The sequence below is a fragment of the Kogia breviceps genome, chromosome 15 (assembly GCF_026419965.1).
Source record: "Kogia breviceps isolate mKogBre1 chromosome 15, mKogBre1 haplotype 1, whole genome shotgun sequence".
NCBI lineage: Eukaryota > Metazoa > Chordata > Mammalia > Artiodactyla > Physeteridae > Kogia > Kogia breviceps.
The window spans coordinates 10,530,053-10,548,468 of record NC_081324.1 but is presented as its reverse complement, the minus strand read 5'-3'; positions in this window follow the sequence as shown (position 1 = coordinate 10,548,468).

The following is an 18,416-nucleotide window of genomic DNA, read 5'->3' as shown; positions in this document are numbered from 1 at the left end:
CTCAACCTTAGAAATGAATGAAAGTCTGATACATGCCACAACATGGATGGATCTTTTTTTTTTTTTTTTTTTTTTTTTTTGCGGTATGCGGGCCTCTCACTGTTGTGGCCTCTCCCGTTGCGGAGCACAGGCTCCGGACACGCAGGCCTAGTGGCCATGGCTCACGGGCCCAGCCGCTCCGCGGCATGTGGGATCTTCCCGGACCAGGGCACGAACCCGTGTCTCCTACATCGGCAGGCGGATTCTCAACCACTGCGCCACCAGGGAAGCCCCTGGATGGATCTTAAAGCAATATGCTAGGTGAAATAATACAGACACAAAAGGACAAATATTACATGAATGCCTTATATGAAATATGTAGGCAAATTCATAGGGACAGAAAGTAAATTAGGGGTTACCAGGTGTTGAGGGAGGGAAGGATAGGGAATTATTGTATAATGGTTACAAAACCTATGTTTGGGTTGTTGTTAAAGTTTTAGAAATAGTGGTGATGTTTGCCCAACATTGCGATTATACTTAATGTTGCAGAACTGTACACTTAAAATGGTTAAAATGGAAAATTTTGTGTTTTATATATATATATATATATATATATATACACACACATATGTATATTGCCCCAACAAAAAATATATATGTAAAAATTTTTTTTAAAAACCTGCTAATCAGAAATTAGATGCAACATTAGAAATCTTTCATGTACAGACATATGTCTACAACAAGAAATCAACAAATTATTTCATCTAATGTAATAATTCAAATAATATTGAAAATTATCTTCTATGAAATGCTTACTTCTCTGAATTGTGACTTTTAAAAGCATTAAAAATATAAAGTCTCATACTTGATTAAATAATTTACATTAGATTATGAGCTCCTGAGGACAGGAACCATTTCATATTTTTAAAATTACTGAGGACCTTAAGAGTTTTCATTAATGTGTCTTATACATACTGATATTTACCATAGTATAAATTGAAGCAGACATTTTAAAAATATGTATTTATTAACTAATTAAAAAACAATAGAGACTCCTTCATGTTAACAAATACTTTATGTAAAATCATATTTTTGAAAAAAAATTGTGTCATTTTACATTTTTGCACATCTACTTAATGTCTGGCTTTATAAAAGACACAGAGAGTCTCATTTTGCCTTTGCATCATACTTGTTAAGATATGTTGTTTTGTTTGAAGAATATGAAGAAAATCCAGCCTCACACAAATATACAGTCAGAAAGACAAGACTTAGTTAACCCGTGAGGAAGTCTCAGAGACCCTAGGGGACTTCTAGCCACAATTTGAAACAAAAAAAATCTAGCCACAATTTGGAAACCAAGTTCCCATAAAGACCTCATCATTTATGACAGATACAGATTCTAGCTAGAATTATTCTCAATATCTGGGACTTAATATGGATGACAAGTTTGTTAGAAAATAATCACAGATATACCTATTTGGGGATAGTACTTCCGTTTTCCCACAAAACCTTGGCTTACCTCTACCCTTACCCTATCATAATCAATGCTACTTACTTTTTTTCCCCTTGTGACGGTGCCATCCCTTATGGGGCATGGGAAATGTCCTTCTACTACTTAGGACCAAGTCACAAGTTAAGAGTACAATGAGTATCTATCTTTAAAGAATGCGTGAATGCTTAATTGAATGAATGTATGTATGAAGGGAAATATTTGAAATTCTACTTAAAAGGGAATCCCATGTCTTCTTGTGAGATTTGGAGATAATAGAAGTATCCATGTTCTGAGAGGATTTGGAAGAATGGCAGGTGAGAAAATTGTAATTTGATATCTTTACAGACTTCACACTGTTATCCAAGACAGTTAAAAAGAAAGTCTCTCCCTTTTTTCAGTTTGCTAATGTAGTTGCCATGGTAGCATTGTTTTTATATGAATCCTAGTATTTAAAATCTAAAATATATATTTTTAAAACCATTAATTTATTTAAAAATAATTTCCTAAAATGGGATAATTATATCAATACATTTTTTAAATTTATTACTTTCTTATAGTTTTGTACTGATTGTAAAATTCAGTCTGAGTTTGTGTATGCATGCGTACATGTAAAAGACACAAAGAGAAAAATAACATGTGGCCTGCCAAATGCAGATATAAAATCTTTTCCTGCAATTTGTAAAAATTTTACCTTTTCCCAGTTACCGTATCATTTACATTTGTCATTTCTCTCCATACATTAATGTGTAAGCAAGGGAAATGTAACTATCCATGTTTTAAAGATATGGAAATGGGTAAAGTGAATTGTCCAATTCGCAGAGTTAACATGGAGCAAAACCTCTTGGATCTGTACTCTTTTTCACTTCATTGCCTCATCTCTCTCCTGTTCCTCTCACCAATCCAATCTTGCTACATAGCTGTGTGTCTCCTCTTCCTTCTGGTTGTTTGGATGGGTTCACAGCTGACTTTGTAGACCTTCTTGTGTGAGGAAACATCTGGGGGTCACCCTGAAGCTCCTGGCGCGCTGGTGGGTTTGCCCCAACTGCTCCGTGCAGATGGCAGAATCACTGATGGAAATGATAGCCTCGTGGACAAATGTCAGCCACAAGGAGAACTTCTGCCCTTGTGTTTCTAGTACCCGGTTCACCTGGGGAAGGAATTCTCTTACTCATGGGAACAGTGGCTATTTATGAGGTGGCCCCTGGGCGGGGCAAAAGTGCATACTTTGTAAGAGGACACTGACTTAATTGACCAGTAAAATAAGGACAAATGAAAAGTGTTTCCCAAGTTCATTTTTTAAAGCAAATTGGAAGGCTCACATGCAGATTCCCAGTTAAGGTCTAATTTTCATTATCTAGCATACCTCCTCTGTAATGTTTTTATTAATTACATAAAATATCTTTATACATATTAAAGACACACATACACACACCCCACACAGTCTAAGGACTAAACACAATCATTACTTTGAACAATAGAAAGTAGAATACCAAGTTATCATTGCCATTTGTAATAAATTGTTTTCTCTGATAGATCTTATCTGCTAGTTTATTGCATTTTTCTCCTAACTTCTGCTGCTTTGTGATTGTTGGAATTACATTCATCAAACACCGCATTCATATGTAGCAACATAATTGTGGCCATTTAGCATCTACAATCATTTAAAGAGAATGAGGGGGAATTAGCCCCTAGCCAGAGTGTTTCAAGAGGGAAAGGGTGAGCTTTAGTGTTTAAAAACAGATGAGCCATTTGCTACCTTCAGATTTCTTACAGGTTTTGCACCTAGTCTAATTTTTCTTTAGATTGGAGAAAATGTTTGTAACTATGAAGAATTTAAATGAGTACACTATACAAATGTTATATTCAGGTGGAATATGTCCATTTAAGGGATTCAATGCCTGAAAATCCAGTACAATGAAAAGTTTCATCGCCTCAGATTTTTGAGATCTATAGACAATGTGAAAAAAAATTTATTTTAAAAAATAATTTTGCATATAAAAGAAGGCTCCCTTTTCCAAGTCTGTTGTGGAAATAACTGAAAATGATAATACCACAAACATGTTAGCATCAATATGAAATTAGACTATTTAGTGATGTTCTACATTTTATTTTGTATGTTTTTGGGGGTTTTTTTTTGTTTGTTTTTTGTGTTTGTCAGAGAGTCAAGACTCTACTCTCTTTTAAATGTGAAGAGGAGTACAGAGATAATTAAAATATTCAGTTTGGAAAAAGAAATCAGTGTTGAATGATATTGTTTCTTTTACAATTTTCCTTGTCATGTGTTTATTGTCAGAAATATCATCTTTAATATGAAGTATTTCAGAAGAAACTCCCTTTACTTTCTTTTATGGTATAGGGATTTTTAGTAACAAGATACATAGTGAGTAAACAAGATATTCAACTTTTCCATATACAGCTCATTTTGCTTAAGTATGTTATTAAAAGTGTGAGAAAATAGGTGAAAATTGCATTCAGCGGTCAGACATGCTGTACTCCACATTTCCACTATTCTATTGCAACAGAATGGATAAAGCAGCATCATTTATGGCCACTAAGTAATCTCACAGGATGGTTCAGTAACAACTTCATGAGTCAATATGATACAATTCTAAAACAGAAACAAAACGACCCGTCCAAATATATCATGGAAATGCTGTGGGTATCAAGACATGGGTAGGGAAAACCAGAAAATACATGAGGCTTTAGGGAAATGATAATAATTATAATCATACAAGTCCCATTTATTGAACTATTTGCCTGGGTCTGTACTAAGCGATTCATATTTTTTAAGTCCAATACCCTTAATTCTGCAATACAGGTTTTTTGTTGGTTTTTTTTTTTTTAAGCAGATGAGAAAGCAGCAGAGTGAGGAAATGCTGTTTGACCAAGATTACCCAGAAATTGAATGACTGAGGGAAGGTTCCAGAGTTCATTTATTATGTCTATGAAATTCAAAGTAGGGAAAACATAGATATTTTGTACTTGTTCAATGCCCTTCAGTTTACAAAGTGCCATCGTTCTACCATTTGATTTCTTCAGGAACTCTGGGAGATACAAATATTATTACCCTGTTCTACATGGGAATAAATGGAAACTCAAAGTAATAATAATCACATGCCCAATAAAGTACAGAGCGTAAGGTAGAAAACGATTTCAGTGCTGTCTCTATCAAGTCAAACCACTTGGCTTGGAGAACTGATTGAAAGTAGAGAATATATATACATATGGAAAAGAAAGATATACATTCTGGAGGCCAATTCAGATGAGGACTCATGGCTTTTTATGTTTATCTTTGTTCTACGGGTTGCTAGAAGAAATGCGCCTGGAGGGGAACCATGGGAAGAAAAAATATTTGAGGAAATAAAGGCAGCTGATAAGGGCTTTGTGTGCTGGCCTAGTCGGGAAGAACTAAAGCTGCCCATGACTCAGGGAGGCACTAAGTCAGGAGGGAAAGAGTTCTGGGCTTGAAGGCTGCTGCTATGGGTTCCAGGCCAGGCGCTGGCACTAACAAGCCAAAACTTCTGGAGGGTCACTGAACTTCTTGGGGACTTATTTCCCCACATGTGAAATGAGAGGGTTGAATTATATATATATATATATCTAATGGACTTACCAACTCTGAAAAGTTTTGACCCTAGAATTTAATTATATTTCAAGCTTTATTAGGAAGCTATCATTGATAAGGGAAGAGGCTGGTGGGGAAAGAAGGGAAAAGTCCCAGGCGCCATGCTCCAAAGAAGGGAAGAAGAACGGAAACGTCCCAGGAGCCATGCTGTCATGGAACCTATGCCAAACCTTTGTCAACCTACATAAAGAGGTAAACTGAGGCAAGCTCAAAGTACCGGAAATGAAGGGTATCTGGGAACAGCAGAGGAGTTTCAATTTGGGAAATGCAAAGTGTAGCAAGCGACAGGTGACCGCGTTGAGGGTTTGGGGGTGTGCTGTATTGACGGCAAGGAGTGCAAAGACGGGGGAGTCCAGCCAGAGTCCAAGCAGTAAGTTCATTGACTTGAAGCTGGGGAGAGATGATTGGTAGATGTTCATTGGTCAGGTGATAAGTTTTGGTCTGTAAATCAGGCCTTGGTTGGAAATCAGTCTCTCGGATCTTAAGTTCTGTTTACCTGAGGGCAAGTTCGTGAGAGTCCACATTTCAGGTTGTGCAGCCCCATTTTAGGTTGAAATTCCTTCACACACTCAACATCACAACTGGTAGTGATAGTATTAGGCTGTTACTTTGTTCCTACTTGTCTTCCTCGCAATTAATTTAGGTTAAAAAAAAAAAGATTCCGAGGAAATAGTTCAAAGAAAAAAAAATAAGATGCAAAAGACTCCCCTTGATTTTATAACCCCCAGGACTGCTTTAACGCTAGACTACAGATTTGAAGAAACAAACAGGTAACAGTATATTCTTTAAGGCAAATGAACTATGTTTCTGGACATGGTGTGCTCCTCACTGATTTTCTGGTCATCCTGACTTCAGGAGACTCCATCCTCTCCATTCTAATGCCGACCAGCTCCCTCTCTGCTCTTAAATTTAACAAAAAAGAGAAGACCCTCTGCTTTTGAGACTGACTCAACTGTACCTCATTTTGTTTCTTTGGAGTGCATCACACAAAGCCAGGGATCCCTTTCTAGATCCCCCAAAAGAAACAATTCCAAAATGCGTCTAAATCTGTGATCCTGGGTGTAGGCATTTGGGACATTGGTAGAGGTAATGTGGGCCCACTGCAAGCATTTATGTATTGAAATTTACATTATCTTAACATAAATTGCTTTCTTTTATCTCATTTATTTTTCTGTTGGGACAGTATATTGATATTTTTTAGTTATTGTAAGCAGATAGATGGGCTTATTATCTATGTTTTTTTGAAGTATAGTTGATTTACAATGTTGTGTTAATTTCTGCTATAGCGCAAAGTGACTCAGTTACACACACATATACATTCTTTTTTATATTCTTTTTCATTATGGTTTATTCCAGGAGACTGGATATAGTTCCCTGTGCTATACAGTAGGACCTTGTTGTTTATGCATTCTAAATGTAATAGTTAGCATCTACTACCCCAAACTCCCAGTCCATCCCTCCCCCTCCTCCCCACCCAACCCCGACACACAAACACAAGTCTGATCTCTACGTCTGAGTCTGTTTCTGTTTTGTACATAGGTTCATTTGTGCCATATTTTAGATTCCACATATAAGTGATATCATATGGTATTTGTCTTTCTCTTTCTGACTTATTTCAGTTAGTATGATAATCTCTAGGTCCATCTGTGTTGCCACAAAGGGCATGATGGGTTTATTATCTATGAACTTCATTTCAGGATATCAAATGATCATCATAAACCATTTAGTATAAAAGGAATCTTTGAGTCTTATAGAAGTTGGGCGCATTGGCGTGAAATAACTCACATTATTGACTAAGGAGGCTCTTTCCAGGTTGGATAAGCGATGCCTCCATTTGCTCCAGTGTTCCTTTAATCCTTGATTACCCAGCTCCCTAATTTCCCAGAATCAGAAGGTCATCTGATTTTTTAATGATTCATGGACAGATTGAAAGCCCAGGGGCAAAAAAAGTCTGAAGTCAGTGTCACTCCCTCTCCAATCCCTATGATAATCTGCTAGCTAGCATTTACCCGCAAACAGACGTTTTGAAAAGCTAAGTGTGCAAAGGCTACACGTGGTCGGTCTCAAGAAGACTGTACTGATGGTTTGTCAGGGAAAGAAGAGATACGTGAACATAAAGCATAAAGTCATAAGCGTTGTATTAGGAAACCAACGCCGTGCTGTTGGACTCGCAGGAGAAACAGTTCTTACCAGGGGGTTCAGAGCAGGTTTTATGAAAGAAATAACATTTGAATAGAGACTTCAAGGTCGCATGGGCTTTTGATATAGAAGGAGAGCACAGAGTCTGAGCAAAGTTAATTGGCGTAAAACTGTGGCCATGTTCAGGGAATCATAAGTAGTCAGTATAGGCACCCATGTGTGCTTGAGAACAGAGCTGTCAGGCAGGACGTGGCAGAGCGTGGAGAGTCTTGAAAGCCATGGCTAAGAAGTTTGACCTGTCCCCTTAGACAATAAGGACACCCTACACGTTTTGGGGAGAAGATGCTGGCAAGCACCAAGCTCGTTTAGAAAGGTGAGTGGCAGCAAGAGAAGGCATACAAAGAGAAGCAAATACAAAGAACAGGGGCGGTGAGGCTAATGCGGAGTTTCTCCCCTCATCCTGCAGTGCGATGACGCGGCAGGACTGACACTGAGCACTGATGTAAGATTGGGAAGGAGGAAGGCAAACGGGAGTGACAGCGCTGTTTCCCAAGTGGGTGTGATGGGTGAGGGAAATCAAGGAGGAGAAGTGGCCCCAAGGCTCCTCGTATGGGTGGTGACAATAACAGAGGGAGAGGCCGTCACTCTGGAAGACTAGATGTTTCGAGAGAGGACAGTGAATTTCGTTTGGAACATGCTGAGTGTCCCCCAAATAAGGGTTGCATCAACATGAAAAGCCAACACGCACCCGCCCGGCCTATCAGTTCTAGCTTGTCAATATCAGTTGTTTTCACAGCGTGGTCCTGGCGGGTCTAAGGAGTCATTCAAAATATAAAGGAGGTTTTATAATGATTTAAAGAAAAAGGTAATTGAATCATAGAGGCATCAGTGTTGTAGGTAGACTTTATTAGCAAATACAAAAGAAGTTCTTGAACAAATGCTACAGCTTAAAAAATGCACCACGTACACTGTCTGCCAATTAAACACCGATGTTTACTTACCGTGTGGTAGGCTATGGCATGATATACTACTATGCAGAGAATGAAAGGAAGTTCCTGCCAATAGAGCAGACCCTTATTTATGTGCACATTCCCCACATCAATCTTAAGAAGCCACTTGCTCTTATACACTCTGATGATGATAATCTTTTATAATGTCTTTCGCTGTTAATATTCTTTTCTTGCTGTGGTTTCTCAAAAGTGTTTCAGGTGCCCCTCACTCAGACGCCAGGCTTGTTTCTTAGCCTAATTTTCATATGCTGTAAAAATAGGTGACTGTAATTATTGGGCTTTTATGCAAGATCTGACCCTCCATTTCTCCATCTCACAACCACTGGGAAATGTTTCTGCTCAGAGTTCTGGCACTGCTTCGGGTGAGGTTAGTGGGGAAAGAAGGACTTCAGAAGCGGACAGAACACCCCCCTCTCCCACCCCATGGCACTTGATGGATTGAATTAAACATCAGTGAAGCCATTTTAAAGAGATGACAATAGCTCCAGGACAGGGCTTGGGAAAACCAAACTAAACAAAACTGATGAACATATCTAGAGAAGTAAAATAATAAGAGAGGTTAGTCAGAAACAGAAGCACGGTAGCAAATAATAAGCTATTTGGGTAGGCACGCATGAGTCTCTTTTAGCAGGATGCCTTTACACTTTTAAATCACATAGCTAACAATCCTCTTTCTGACTTCAGGCTCACCAAGTAACAGACTGATTCTCGTGTGGCTTCCCATGTGGCATGCTTGCAGGTGGAGTGTCTGGTTGCCTCTCCGATTAGATTGCTTATTATAAATTGATAAGCTGGCATGCAACATCCTTTTGGAGCTCAGATAACAGGAGACCACTCCTGCTCCTGGTATGTTGATAAATCAGCTTTCTAAGCCCCCTAGACTTAGAGCCAACCCTTGAACTCTGAAGAATATGAGGCTGTTTCCCTCGGAAGCTTTTGGGAGACAGATAGGAATGTCTTTAAGACTTCCAGCATCTCACTGATTGCAACTTTTCTTAATTAAATTTCAATAATTGCCACTATTGGCAAAGTGAAGGTCAGGATTAGATAAACTGCAAGGTAGCGTGTTGCATGCAACGCTGTCCTAGAGCCAGGGTGAGCATACAGTCCAGAGTTCAACACCAGATCACATCTGAGGGTGAGATGGAGCACAGGATAGCACAATGGGTGTAGAAGAGGATGGTTCCAGGTAAAGCAGGGTATATGGTTGCTGGACCAATCTTGAGATTAAACTTGAGATTTACATTATGATTCTTTTGCGAATCTAACACGAACCTGTATCAAAAGATACAGTTTTCTCTTTGGCGTCTAAGATTGACCCTTCTCAAAACTTCCTGGGACACCTCCCTACGGTTCCTGCCTCTGACATGCCAGAGCGCAAGCAAACTTCACTCTTCAGGATGACCTACAGGCCTGGCAACCTCAGCTATGTTTAGGTTATTCTGTATTTGCTGTGTCTTATGTGAGGAAATCTACTCCCTAAGGAGAGAAAGTGAAGTTCAGGTCTATACAAAATTGTCGAAGTGTTAAATGTGGTTTTCTAGGGGGGAGGATGGGAATCAAAAGGGTGGAGAAACGTTTCCTTTTTATTTATAATTTTCTGTACTAATTGGATGTTCTTGTATTCACTTGATTTTTAATGGTACTTCTTTTCAAAAAGTCATTTTAACCTTTCCAAAAGTCTTGTAGACTTGTGCAATTGTACAGTGAAGACTCCTACTGGCAGGCCATAAGCTTCTGAAGAGAGCAGAAACATTAGATTTTTTTTGAGTATCAGAGGGGCTTACACAAGGCTCTAGTAGAGAGAAAATGTATATTTTATAAAATAATATATACGTATAAAATAATATATAATAAAATATATATAATATCTATGGGGTTGGCCAAAAAGTTCATTCAGGCTTTTCTATAAGGTGTTACGGAAAAACATGAACAAACTTTTGGGCCAACCCAGTATGATGTCAGAGTTGCTACTTCCTACTGTGTTATTTCTACACCGGATTTCTCTTTCCCTCCTGATTATCTTTGGTTGGGGATTATCACTGAAAACAGTCAAACTGAAGTCCCCACAGTAGGCAAGGTGAGATATCTGGGTTCTGACTTCATTTGCTGGAAAAGATTTGTCTGAGCACACTTTATAGATGGAGACAGCTGCGATAAATCATGTGAAATTAAATAGCACATTTTAAATTTCTTAAAATAGAATTAATTAAAATTAAAACGTATACATGTGACTGAATAAATATAGGAAAACAATTTTAAACTCAACAGCAAATTCCTGCTGCTTAAAAATCAGCTCCATGTTTGAGGCTGCTTTCGATCACAATAGCAATGATTCTATAATATATATTATTAAGATCAAATCCAAAGAGAGAAGCTCCAGGATAAGCAACTCCAACAACGTAACTCATAGAGATCACAGCCAAGAAGTAAGTTGCGTACACTGCATGTTGGCTTCTAACATAGGTACTATAATTTTCCTGAAATAAAGGGTCTTCGAATCTTAGTGACTTTCAACATAGGCCTAGACCTGTACAGTTTAGTGATGGGATTAAAAGAGCACCTCAATCTAGTAGAAGCAAATTTGAAGGGAAAGGACTTTAAAAAGGAGGTACTTAAACAAATTGGGTAGGATGTATTTAAGTTGAATGTTATATGTATTTAATACATTTTCAAACATTAAAGTTTAAAAGTGAATAAATACATTTATACTGTGCTTCCTTGTAGCTACTTAGAGATTCTGAATTCCTATGAAAGCTTCCTTGTAGCTATTTGGAGATTCTGAATTTCACAGAACGTGTGAAAATAAAAATTGCTGATGCATTAAGGTAGGCAAACTACAATAATGGAGAGAACCCAAAAGGCAACGGACCAAAAAGATAGCAGTTTATTTGTCTTTCAGATAATGTCTCAGGGAATATAGGTTCTGAGCAACAAAACCATCCAGTGACAAGGGCCGACAAGGGCTCTGCCATGTTTACCCCTGATAAATGGAATGGAATATTTATAAATGGAAGATTTCCTGCCATATCAGTAAACAAAGGATGTCACAGTCACCAACAATTGCAACCCTCCAGCTTGAGCCGGTGAGCCCTGAGGAAAGTCGGGGCTGAAAAGAATACCTACCATCTAGCAGCCAACAGACTGCACCACTCCCTATGGTGAGGGAAACTCAGGAAGTGAAAACACAGGATACTGGCCCCAGAGAGCTGAGATGCATATCAGAGGAATGATTTCAGTGAACCCAGCCTCTTGCATCTTCCCATACATAGAAAAGCGCTAAATTCTTCACTTTGCCCCCAATAAAACTTAACTCACAAGTCTCACGTTGCGCATTCTTTTTAAGTCAACATCACCGGACATGGTCTTTTCAGACCTGGGAAGGGGGAGGGTAGAGGAGAAGAGGCAGGGCTTTCCTCTTAGGTAAGTGAGGTGAAATTTACACCCATCAGTCCCACACACATTCCATCCAGGAGTGCTTGGGATCTTGACCTTTTTCAGCTCAGGGCAGGCTGACAAATGCACGCTATTCAAATGCCCACAAGTAAGAGAAAGATCAATATTGATGGGCAGTTGCCAGTCTTGGCTACATAGACATGGCAGATATTTTTCATCCTTTACCTGTATTCCTATTACTATTATTGATTCAACAAAGACAAACACAAATTCAGTAATAATTGAGAACTACTTTCAAAGAACCTCCCTTTGGATGTTCAATGAAAACTCCAAGTTATTTAAGAATTGAAGTTAATGCCATAAAGGTAAAGATCATGTCTTCAACTGGCATAAGCAATAGTTTAGTGAGAAAAAAATAGGAGTTAGTCTCCTGAACAGAGGGTACATCTCGTCCAGTGCCCAGTGCCAGATGTTGCACTAAGAGGAATAAACCTCCCATGACACACTTAATTTCACAATACTATACCGAGGGGGGGAATATCTTCCTGACCCATCTGGTGAGCAGCTCTTGCCCTGAAGCATGAGGAGGAATAGCTGGTGTGATTCTATCCAACCGGTGTTCTGTTAACTGCACGTGCTACTCTCCCTCATACGAACGTCTAATTATCTCTAGGATCATTTTCTCTCATTCACATCCTGTTGCCTAGAGTTACACAGGTTAAATATGTTGTTAATCCTTGAATGTTATTCTAAAAAAGAGAGAGAAGAAGAAGCATTTATGAGTGTTTAATGCATCTTTTTCAGGTCACCTGCTTTTTTTGAAAAACTGTTCTGTTTATAATTGATATTGCCCCCAGTGGTTTGAGAGGTTCATTAATAAACTCTTTTTTTCTTAAATATATCATTGGCCCCATTTTCCCTATGCCAAACGTCTTTATTGGTTTTCTATGACAATGTATAGTCATGAAATAACTTCCTTGCTGTTAATTTCACTGTAAATTTTATTGTGTTACCGGACACCCTCTGGACTGGACTCCAGCAGATCAATACACCGAATTTATATTTGCTATGGAGCTATTAGTACTAGTATCAGCAGGGTAATTAGCTTCCCCAACAGAGATATCATTCGATCATTCCTCATCTTCATTATTCACAGCACGCATATCTTGAAGAAATATTTCTATTTGTATCTAACCCATCAAAAGAACTGATGGCCAAATTCCAAAAGCCATGTGAATTCTAGACTTTAGGGACATAATTTCCTGGCATAGGATAGTTTTAAGATATATAAGGGAAGGAGTGGGTGAAGAATATATAACTTGCCAATCAGGGAAAGGGCTACGCATAGAAACAAAATACAGAGGCCACATGGAAGAAGAGCTCAGTATTAAATACCACTCAGAATTTAGATCATCCTTTCAGAAACATTAGAGCCAATCCTTATTTAAATGACCATGGAATTCACTTAAAGGCCAGTGTTGAGTTTAGCAAAGCAAAGGCCAGTGAGTTCTCACTGACAAAACAATTTGCCCCTTGTAATTTCGGAGGTGAGTACCTTGTTTGAAAAATATGCTTTATGTTTTATGACACTGGAAAAATGTGTAGTGTCTTTCATATATTTGTATTTGTTTATTTTTTGTGATGTTTTATATACCAAAGTACTTTACATTAATATTTAAACGTAATTCATTTACTGACTGAGAACGTATGCTACGCAAAATTCTCTACTACATTCTTTGAATATGAACAAGGAATATTACCTTTTCTCGATAACTGCAGTTCTAGTGCGGATAAGAAGAAAAATATTCTGAAGCAAAAATTCCAACATATAAAAATCTCACCACTGCCTGTGAATGGGAGGTCTGGGATTGAATGTGACTTAGGGAATCATTATCCTGAACTTTAACCCAATAATATATGTTGGGAACTCAAGAACGTGGACTTGATGCTAGTAAATTAAGGAATATAATTACATCAAAGAAGAAGAAGAACCTCATCTATTCTTAGGTAATGTTTGCCTAATATTATCTTCCTAAACGGACTAGGGATATTTTATTTCTAAAGTAAATATGGGTTATTTGAAACATGTCCTTTTAAAATTTCTTTGTTTAACCATTTCAAAAGCCCTGTTTAAAAATGATAGCATCGGGCTTCCCTGGTGGCGCAGTTGTTGAGAGTCCGCCTGCCGATGCAGGGGACACGGGTTCGTGCCCCGGTCCGGGAGGATCCCACATGCCGCGGAGCGGCTGGGCCCGTGAGCCGTGGCCGCTGAGCCTGCGCGTCCGGAGCCTGTGCTCCGCAACGGGAGAGGCCACAGCAGTGAGAGGCCCGCGTACCGGAAAAAAAAAAAAAAAAAAAAAAAAAGATAGCATCATTTATATCAATTTATGCTGCTTTTTATGTAATTAATTTCTGTTATTATTTGAACATATTTTCTTTTACTGCTTTGTTTCTGAAATAAGTCTATCTTATTAGTTGTAAACTGCTCATATAATTCTATGCTTAAATCAGAAGATGATCTAAACAGCTTTGCCTAACCATCACTTGGCTTCAGATCACTTCCTGCTTCAATGGATGCTTTTGCTTTATAAATGTTGTCAGCCTTCCCTGTGTGTCAAGCGCACCCGAGGAGTTTGTTATCTATCTAGATGACAGTGAGAATTCCTCAAGTGTCAGGAAAACCCCGAAATACAGGGCATTTGATAATTAGGTGTAACTTAATAAATGCCCAAGCACTGTGTTTCCTTAATGTCACTCCCATAACTATCTTGTAATTTCTTGTCATTATGGCCTACTTTTCAATATGACCGTGTCTTAGTATCCAATGTGTCAAATCTAATCCTACGGTTTATTGTGAGCGACCCCAGTTGGTCTGTTTTGAACGTTTCCCTCCCTCCCCAGTGAATGGAGGTTACAGCCATGCCCCGCTGGTGGCTTGAATCACCTCAATTTGCTCTGGCCGTCGGAGGCAGCTGCTCCGTGGGAAAGGCATGAGACCCATTGAACACCGTGTTAGGAGTGACCTCCAGCTGAATGGAATCGGCTCAGCCTTTTCTGCCAAGCCAGCAGAGTGTGTGCAAACAGATCTGCCCAAGTGCAAAACGGTCCGAGGATGTCAGGCAAGGCTGGGTCTCTTATCTCTCATTCGCTTCCTTTTTTTTTCTTCCTTGAAAAATGAAACAGGATAGTGGACAGGCTGGTATAAACTTAGCAACATCTGTTGCCTTTCACAGGGGTCTTAGGCAGGGACGATAAGTTTCAGAAGGGGACTGAGTTCCTGTTGACAGGAGTAATATAAAAGCCCTTAACTGAAAGGAGTGTGGGCATGTTTCCCCCATACACAGTTAAGGCCTTTTGTGCCTTCTGTCGGAACGGGTAGGAAGAAAGGGTTTTCTCCTCTTCTTTCCTGATGAAACAGCCAGAAAAAAAAAAATCTTTCCCAATTAGTGCTTAATGGACTTAAAGAACTGTGGAAAAGTTATTTCTCTCAATACCTCCATCCTAAGCTCAGTTAATCAGAAATGTGAGAGAACGTATGCTTTACATTCTTTCACAACTGTTAACTTTCCAGCTTACTTACTAACTTTTATCCTAATTCCAGACTTCCAGACAGTTTGGAGAACAATTGTTAGGTTCTTTTTGTTTGTTTGTTTGTTTGTTTGGTCAAAATGAATATTTCACACTGATTATGTCTTTTCCCACGAGTTTGATCTGTTCATCTGACTCCAATTACCTAACTCTGGGCTGCAGGAAGCATTAAATTTAAGTAATTTATATAGGAACAGTTACCTGATTTTTGTGCAAGATACTTCTCAGAGCAATTTTGTTCACTCTTTACCATGACATCCTTTCATACACATGAGATATGATGCAGCTGATAATGTGTGTGCCTCCTGCCGTCTTCTGTTTCTTAAAAGAAACAAACAAGCCAACAGATGAAAATGAATTCCAATATCTAAACTTTTATTGACTTGATATATGTTTTTGGTATCCTTCACACAATTTTGAAAAAAATATATAGCAAGAAAAATCTAAAGATTTAGACCTGTGTCTATTAAGAGAATGAGAGATTTGGGTAGATTTCAATGATTATGATCTATGTTCTCTTTATAAAAAAGAGATATAAATACTTCTGAAAATATCTGAATTTCTACGTTTCTTTAAAAAACATAATGGGTCCTTTGATACTCAAATTCTTGTACCAACACAGTACATTCAGGCACGATATATTTAATAATTGTTTAAAATGCTCTTTAAATGTACTAGTTTAAATGGTTATAATGTATTATATCCCCAAATTAAAAATTTTGTGCGTCAAAGCCTTTACAAATATTGCTTTTAGTTTAACTGCGTTATTATACTTCCGAATCTGCTCATATATGTGCGAGTAAAAATAAAATTACAGTATTGTATTCATGAATGATTAGCAAGTGTTTCCATTTTTAAGCCAAAAGTAAAAATAACAAAACTAATTCAGTGTAAGAAGTAGAATTTAGGAATACTGTATAAAGATCATGTGTTTTAAATATGGCAGCATACGCTGGGCATAATTGAAATAACTCTATTTTTCAAAGAAAGGACTCCTTACAAATTGGGTATTAATTAGCATCTAAACCTTCCTTTTTGGACAGGGGGAGCTAAAATTACTTGAGTGTTTCATAACTAGTCTTCATGAAATAGGATGATTCATATTTTGCTATTCTTGCTTCTAATAGATTTATCTAAGTGCTAAGGTTCCATTTAAATCAATATGAGTGCCAAGCATGGAAAACCTTGGTAGCATATGTAAAATGAAAAAAAAAAAAAATCAAAAGCCATTTGCCAACTCACATATGATAAAGTAGATGTGTTCCAGTGGATGGTATTAAGGTTTCCCAGGAATGCAGCTGTGCTAGTACTGAGGTTTCCATTCACTCTGAATACACTGTATAGATAACCACCACGCATAAGAATAACAAGATCTAATTATGTCTAACGGTTAAATGGGAAAAAAAAATCTTTAGACCTTGAAATCTGCCTACTTGCATATCTTGTGCTATGGACTGAATGTTGTGTTTCCCCCCAAATTCATATGTTAAGGCTCTAATCCCCTGTGCGATGATGTTAAGAGGGACCTCATTGGATTTGGATGAGGTCTTGGGGTGAATCCCTCATGATGGGATTGGTGTCCAAATAAGGGGATGAAGAGAATAGACCTCTCGCCATTGGCCCCAAGGACACTGCAAGAAGGAGTCTGTCTACAGCCAGGAAGAGGGCTCTCACCAGAACCATACATGCCGGCACCCTGATTTCACACATGGAGTCCCCAGACAACACGTGAGAAATAAGTGTTTGCTGTTTAAGCCACCAAGTCTAGGGTATTTTCTTACAGAAGTGCAAGGATACTAAGATTACCTTCGGTATTAGGGATTGTAAACTAACACACCTACAAAGGCTCAACAGTTACATTAAGGAGTAAGCTGACTGTGGCGAAATGGAGTGTATATGCCCATCTCAAGGGAACGGAGAGGCCGCACATTAGCCATACTTTATAATATGAAATTGTAAGTGTGTCAGATTTTCAGTGTGTAGAAGAGAAGTCAGAGGGAATTCCCAGGGGGTCCAGTGGTTAGGACTCTGCGCCTCTGCGCTTCCACTGCCAGAGGCCTGTGTTCAATCCCTGATCGGGGAACTGGGATCCCGCAAGCTGTATGGCATGGCCAAAAAAAAAAAAAGAAAAAGAAAAAAATATATATATATATGTATATAGATAGGACATTTGTAAAATAAAGAAAAAACAAGAGAAGTCAGAAACAGAGACGTGTATGTATAACCTTCCAATAACAAATACTGGAAGACATGAATAAAAATAATAAACAAACAAACAAAACCACTATATGGGCCCAACTTGTGTGCAGGTTGGATGTAATCAGAGGAGCACTGACTTGGCCTGTCTTGGTTAAACAAACTAAAACACCTACAACTTTGTTTGTCTTGCTCTGTTATGTATTCACTCACACATGACACTCAGATTAGTCAAATTTGCAAGGTCGGTTAAGGAGCTCTCTTTCATAAATTTAGATATATTTAGTCTTAATCTATAGGGGAATATTTAAATGTTTAAAGAACACCTAATAATTTTCTAACAAGTAATAGAGCTATTTTTATTCATTAACTATGGGTTAAAAAAACTTATTTAGCTTTTTCACTTTGGGGTGGAACTACTTGATATTTCATACAATAAAGGAAATGAATTATCCATCAATATGGATTCTAACATCAAATAAGTTTATTGCCGTGAGCTATTCATTTGACTTTATAGTTCTCCAAAATATAGGGTTGTTTTCCCCTAAAGCGACAGACTCATTCAATTCTTATTCTTCTAAGAATGAGAATTATGACTTACATTAGTAGTTAAATAAAATTTTAAGGTGTGATGGAAAGCCACGTCTACAGAATTATTTGTGAAAATATATTCAATTTTAATCATTATAAATCCACTACAGTCCAAGCTATAAAAAAAGTCAAATTAAAAATGAGAATGGCTACAACCAAATTCTTTTCTCATGCTTAGAAAAGCTATGAAATATAAACCAAAAAATCCTTCTTGATATCTGATATGCAAAATATCAAATAATTATGTCTACATGTCTAGGGGTTTTGGAATCCTGCATTGGATGTTGCCCTGCGGACCAGACAGCATGCTTTCATTACTGGGTTTAGCGTCTTATTCCCCTACCTGGAGTTTGTCATGAGATGATGGACCAATCCCTTTAACCTTCCTGAATTTCAGTTT